Consider the following 7,313-nt stretch of genomic DNA (forward strand, 5'->3'; position numbering starts at 1 on the left):
TCTTCCATGTGGGCTTTGTTGCTTCTTGAGCTTGATGGCCGCTTGATTACCTTCCATTTTCTTTCTACTTCAGTCCTCGGTATCAGCTTCTCATATTTCCCCTCCCTCAGGAACCCTTTATAATTTATAAATTATTATTATGTTTTCATGTCTTACACTGACCGATGTCTCCCATCACCCACTTTTCTGTTGTCCATCCCCCTGGGAGGAGGTTATAGGTAGGTCAATGTGATTGGTTACTCCTTCCTCCTCCCAATTTCCCCTTACCCTCCTGGTATGGCTACTCTCAATATTGGTCCTGAGGGGTTTATCTGTCCTGGATTTCCTCTGTGTCCAGCTCTTATCTGTACCCATGTATATGCTCTGGTCTAGCCAAATTTGTAAGGGAGAATTGGGGTCATAATCGTGGTGGAGAGGAAGCAGTAAAGAACTAGAGGAAAGTTGTATGCTTCATAGGTGCTATACTGAACCCTGACTGGCTCATCTCTTCCTTGTAACCCTACTGTAAGGGGATGTCCAATTGTCTACAGATGGACTTTGAGTCTCTAGTCTGCACAACCCCTCCTCCCCTCCATTCACATTGATTTGATTTTTCTGTTCTGGGTCTTTGATGCCTGATATCTGATCCCATCGAAACACCTCATGATTACACAGGCTGGTGTGCTTCTTCCAAGTGGACTTTATTGCTTCTCAGCTAGCTGGCCACTTTTTTATCTTCAAGCCTTTAAGACCCCAGATGCTATATCTTTTGATAGCTGGGTACCATCAGCTTTCTTCACCACATGTGCTTTTGCACCCACTTTGTCTTCAGGGATTGTGTCGGGAAGGTGAGCATCATGGAATGCCAGGTTAATAGAGCAAAGTGTTCTTGCATTGAGGGAGTATTTGAGTAGGGGCCCAATGTCCATCTGCTACCTTAATCCTAAACCTATGAATATATGTACATAGATCTATTTCCCCATCATCATATATAACTATATTTACATATGTACATGCCTGTATTTAGACCTCAATAAATGCCCTTTGCCTCCTAGTTCTTTCCTCTATTTCCTTTTACTTTCCTCTTGTCCCACTATCATGTTCAGCCATCATTTGGGTTTCAGTAATTCCTCTTGGTTATATTGCCCTTGATCAAGCCCTAACAGACCTCCTACACCCTCCTTACCATTGGTTTTAGATCACTTGTTGTTCCCTTGTCCCTGGGTTTTTTTAACACCTACTTCCTTTCTCCTGCCTCCCCCTCTCCCATGTAAACCATAGGTCCCGTTGTTTTCCCCTCTGGATTGTTTATCCCACCTATCTTATCTAGATAAGCATGCAGAGATAATGATACACACAAAACAAAACAACAAAAGTATACAAAACAACAACAAAAACAATGGCAAAAAAAGGAATGCTTATAAATAGTTCAAGGTCTGTTTATTGACCTTTTGAAGTGTTTTCTGGTAAAGTCTGATGGGGTGCCATACCCTGGCCCCACAGTCTGTTTTTGGTCCCTGGGGAATACCAAAAATACCGAAAAACCGGCCATTGGTTTTCATCTCCATTTCAAGATAGCTACCATATTCCTGGGTACTTGGAGCATTTAATCTCTAATTTCTTTATATATTATTTAATAGCCACAAAAATATTTTGAATGATATGTAATGGAGAGCCACAGTCTGTGTTTACTGCGTGTTCCAGCATGTATGTTCTTGTACTTTGTCTGGTGACGCCCAGAAAGAAGTAGCAAACAGACACATGGGGTCGCCATGAGCTGGAGTCCACTGGAAAGCAACTGGTTGGGTCCAGATTTAGCGTGTCCAAGTCCTGGCCACCCATTGCTCATATACCTGACCCTGGACTTTCTACTCCTGGAGACAGAATGTTCAACTGTCTCTTTCTTCCTTCCTTTCCTCTCTCCCTTCCTTCCTTTCTTCCTCCTTTTCTTTCTTCGTTCCTTGCTTCCTTTATCTCACATATAGAGTTTGTTTTTTGATAAAAACAGAACCAGCTTTTTTGTTTTCTTCCCAAAACAAGTCTCTGAGCTCAAAATCTCCAGCCTGTAACTGCCAACACAGTTGCCACAAGTATGTGATCTCCCATCCACCACCATCTGGTAGACAGTGTCTCTGGGCTGGCCTGCAATTACTGTCCCCTAGTGCCCTTCACATTGTTCTATCTCAAGCATCTAGAAAAACACACAATCTTGAGGACTGTTTATTGTTGTTGTTGTTGTTATAAGGTGCCATTAAGTTGGTTGCAACCCTATGCACAACAGACAGAAACAATGGCCTGACGTGCATCATTTTTACAATTGTTCCTATGCCTGAGCCCATTAGAAAAACTCTAAAAACCAGTTCTGCTGAGAGTCTTTTCAAAAACAGTCCTAGAGTTGACTTCACACCACTATCCCACTGATGCGCAATCATTTTTCTCAAGAAAAACAATGTGTTCCCAGGGAATTAGGTTATGATGTGTCCCTGAAAGATTCTATCAGATTTCAGCCTTGGAGGGGAGTTAGTGCGGGATGTTTTGAAAATCAGAGCCCCTGGACAGTACAAAAATTTAATAAGTTGGGCTGCTAGCAGAAAGGTAGGATGTTCGAGCTCACCGGAAGTTCTTTCAGAAGAAAGGCCTTGCCTTAAAACTTGGTGGAGCACAAGCCTGGGCTTTCTGATGCACCCATGGGCTCACCACAAGCTCAAGAGCATTCCACAGCAACCAGAGTTTTGGTTTGGTTTGTGTCTTCTCAAGTTACATCCACCCACAAAGGTGGCAAGGGGGCAGCTTTCTGAGACCGTGAGCTTGCACCTTCAAGTTGATTCCAACCCAGAGAGGCCCCGTGAGACAAGCAGAACTGCCCTAGAGGATGTCCTTGGAAGTGATCTTACAGGAGCAGATCATCAGGTCTTTCTCCCTAGGAGCCACTGGGGGTGTTCAAACTGCCCATCTTTGAGCTGGCAGGTGAGCACTGAACTATATACAGGTACACCACCAAGGCTCCTTCAACTATTACCTAGAAAAAGCAACACATAAGTTAATAAACAAAACTCACCTCTAAAAAAATGCTTTCCTTTAAAGACAAAATCAGGTCTGATTTTCAAAACTAGGCTTGGTTAAAGAAGCAAAGGTGAACTCTCTCAGCCTTGCTGCTACCCCCCTGAAAGCCCCAGCAGGGCAGTGGTGCCTCAATTCACCTCCCCCACCCCACCCCTTCCTGCCCATTTCACCCCGCCCGCCCGAGACACAGAACAAGACAGGAGATTTGTTACCGCCGATGTGCGGCCCTTCGGAATGAAGGGGGCTTTTCATTAACAAAGTAGCAGGCGGTGTCATCTTCCCCTGAGTCGGAATCATTCACTATTAGCACAATGTGTTATTATTGTATTTTTAATTGAAATGTAAATTCTGGGAACACTCTGACCCAATTTACTCCCAGGGAAAAAAGGGCAAAATTCTCATTTTCAAGGCTCTAGAAATGCAAGTTAGTGTTATTAATGATTAAGCTCCTTTTCCTTCCCCCCTGCTGTGGGTGGGGGCCAGAATGGAGCCTTCTCATCCAGGCACAATAGTAATGTTACCCCATCCTTCAAGCCAGTGCATTTGATTGGCAAGGTAGATGACCGGGTGGAAAGCTCCTATATTCTCCCCAGTCGTTCCTGGGGTTCACACCTGGGCCGGGAAATGGCCAGCGTGGAGAGATGTGGTTTCAGGGTTTAAATGACAGGGGTGATTGATACGTGATTAAACGGTTGATTTGGAGAGGAGATTATTGTCCCGTCTGTTTCAAAGAAACTCTCTTTGTAAGAACAGAATGGAGTGGAGACAGGATGATTCAGGGGTTGATTCAGACTTTGCCCACAAACATTGTACAATCGCACCCCCTTGGCTAATATTTCTAGAACTTACAATAGAACTCAAAGGGCAGGCCCAACTCTCCTATGGCCAGGAAAGCATTCACTTTATTGACAAATATTTCCTGAGCACCTATTAAGCGTCAGGCACTATAGGCAGAATAAAAGGCACAAATGAATATTTTACAAATACCTCTGCTTTTCTAAGCACCCAGCCTTCCTATTACTCAGTCAACATCCCACCCTAAAACCAAAACAAACGCTTTGATTCTGAGTCATGTTTTGGAGAGCAGACCTGAACTCCCTGGGGCTTTCTTCACTATAATCTTATGGAAGCAGATCCCCAGGCCTATGGGGTGGGTTCGAACTCACTAACCTTTGGAATAGCAGTTGAGAGCAAATAATTTATACCACCCAGGGAATCTCACCCCAACCTACTCAATCTCTCTATAAACCAGTTGTCATTGAGTGGATTCTGAGTAATGGTAACCCCATGTTTGTAGAGCAAACAGTTCTTCATTGGGATGCGTGTATCAGGAAATGATCATGTGTATTTCTTTGCTTATTTACTTATTGCCTATCAGTTTTTACTCCTCTGTTCCCCTTAAGATGCAAGTTTATTCCATGGGTCCCCCATATCCTCTGGTGTATCCTTATCACTGGGGCCCCTGGTACCTACCAGTGGGTAGATATAAATGTATATAAAAATATAAATACAAATGTACATAAAATGCATAAAAAAGTGCAAAATATCCATGGAACTAAGAAGTGTACTATGGTTCCTACCAGTGCCATCAATACAACATGCTTACTAAGGACCACCTACACAGAATCATATACAGAAATAAAGAAAGTACTATTTTTACTGAGAGGAAGCTCAGGGTCAGTGAAAAAGACAATAATTACTCTAGGCCCAGTAATAATGCAATAGAGCAGTGGTTCTGAACAAGACATGATCATGCACACCTCTCCCAGAGATCATTTGATAATGTCTGGAGATGTCTTTGGTTGTCTCAATTGACAACAGGTGTGTATGAGAGTGTGTGGATGTGAGCGTGGGTGTGTGTTCTTGGCGTCTAGTGGAAACATCCTATAATACACAGAACTTCTCCTTCAACAAAGAGTTAAGCATTATCTGGTTCAAAATATCAATAGTTCCGAGGTTAGGAAGCCTTGATATAAACAAGGAGCTGTGAGTTGTTATAGAAGCAAACGTAGGGATGAAGGGGGGCCTAGAAACAGGGGGCCTGCGGAAGGGACAGGTTTGAGGCACAGCACAGTCGTGCTCTCCAGGGAATCGAGAGTGTGACTTCGAGAGTCGCCTCCAAAGACAGAAGCCTGAGGTCTCGAGAAGCCAGCTAGCCCTCTCTGACTTGTCAAGTGAGCTATATGACATCAGTGGGTAGGAATTTCCCAAGCCCATCCCGTCCTTTCAGAGCAGCGACAGCTGACTATAAGATTACCTTTTACAGGTTCTGTGGTAGAATCCTGATCGTCCACGTGGGAGGAATGGGTTCCATCCCTGGTCTTTGTGAGCATGGTTCTGGCCTGCTATCAGGCTTGCACGGTGCTATGATGTTGAGCAGGTTACAGCATAGCTCCCAGACTAAAATGGACCAGAAAGAAAGAGCTGGTGGTCTGCTTCTGAAAATCAGTCAAAAAAAAACAAAAAAACAAACAAAACAAAAACCCTACCTGGAGGGTAGAAGGAGGGTAGGGTGGAAAGGGGGAACCGATTACAGGGATCTACATGTGACCTCCTCCCTGGGGGATGAACAACAGAAAAGTGGGTGAAGGGAGATGTTGGGCAGTGTAAGATATGATAAAATAATAATTTATAAATTATCAAGGGTTCATGAGGGAGGGGCATTGGGGACGGAGAGGAAAACGGAGGTGCTGATGACAGGGGCTTAAGTGGAGAGCAAATGTTTTGAGAATGATGAGGGCAACGAAAGTACAGGTGTGCTTTACACAATTGATGTATGTATGGATTGTGATCAGAGTTGTATGAGCCCCTAATAAAATGATTTAAAAAAAGAAAGAAAAAAAATAGTCCCATCCGAAACCAAGTGGGGAGCATTTCACTCTGTTGTACATGAGGCAAACATGAACTGAATTCCAGAGTGAATATCAGTAAGATAAAAGCCCCTCTGGTTAGAAAAGAGCAGTCCAGGCTGACAGGGAGCCGATCAGCCTATTTCTGAAACAAAAAGAAACAGCATTCGCCTGCAGTACCTGAGCCGGGAATACAATCACAAGCCAAAAATTACCACCTCCACTATCATCTCTGAATCCAGACATGCTTCTCTGCTGAAGGCGAAGAAGGTAGGAGGTGGAGGGAGCCTATTCGCTCATATTTCTCTTTAGAGCGTGATTTGTGGCTTCTTATGAGCAAAATGGAAATACATTCCACTTGAGAGAGAAATGACTGGCAAAGCCAAGCAGCAGGTGGGATTCCAGGAGGGACTGGGGATGTGGGCACGTTAGACAGGCTACTTCCCTTAGCCCAGCCTAGGTGAGCAGAGCCTCACTGTTTGTGATTAGACCATCCCAGGTCAAGTCCTCAGGGTATGTGGTTTTCTTTTTAAAGACACTTGACATTTCATTATATCTACTTGTAGCCCATTGATAAAATACTTGAGGCAGAAATGTTTGAGATGGGAGAGAGTCAAAAACTCTCTACAGAAGGGGTGGGGAGAATAAAGCCATAAGAAGAGTCAGTGCCTTCCTGGGTTCCACCTTCTCAGAGCATGACATGAAGCTGCTGTGCATACAATCCAGCAATGAGGTCTGAACAGAAAAGGCTTCCACCTCAGAGTCCTAGGGGGTTGGGAGAGCAACACAGGTGGTCTCTGCATTCTCAAGACCAAGTCTCTGGGCTCAGAGAAGACATCTTGGGATCTCGTTGGTAGTTCACATCCCTATCAGATGCCCCTTCTCATAGGTGCCCATTGTGTAGTCAAAGCAGACAAAGGAATAAGACCTAGGACATTCCATGGGAGTAAAATCCACATGAGAATCCACTCATCTATTCTCATTCAATCAGAAGGAGCTCCAAGCTCCAAGTCCAGCAAGGTAGAAAAGAGGAGTCTGAGAGGGAGTAGATTTACTGTCCACTCACTCACTGCCATACCGTCAATTCTGACACATAGCAGCTCGTACAGGGTGGGCAGAACTGAACCTGGGGATTGCTGAAGGTGCAAAACTTTACGGGAGCAGAAAACCTCCTCGCTCTCCTGCAGGGCCCTTCCTATTCAGGAGTTTATAATCTAGCTAACGCAAGATGCACATACATCATACTCGCCCATCCTTTTGTGCAGCAGTGATGCGATGGCCCTCAAAAGAAAAGCGATGTTGTAAGAATTCCGGGTACAGAGAGCATTCTGACCTGGCAAGCATTCAGAGGCTTCCTGGTAGAGACGACCACCTTTCTGTGCTCTCTTTAAAGGATGGGTAGGATTCTCTAGATCCTGTCCT

The sequence above is a fragment of the Echinops telfairi genome, unplaced genomic scaffold (assembly GCF_000313985.2).
Source record: "Echinops telfairi isolate 266 unplaced genomic scaffold, ASM31398v2 ScPeMD7_2291;HRSCAF=2852, whole genome shotgun sequence".
In the NCBI taxonomy this organism is placed as follows: domain Eukaryota; kingdom Metazoa; phylum Chordata; class Mammalia; order Afrosoricida; family Tenrecidae; genus Echinops; species Echinops telfairi.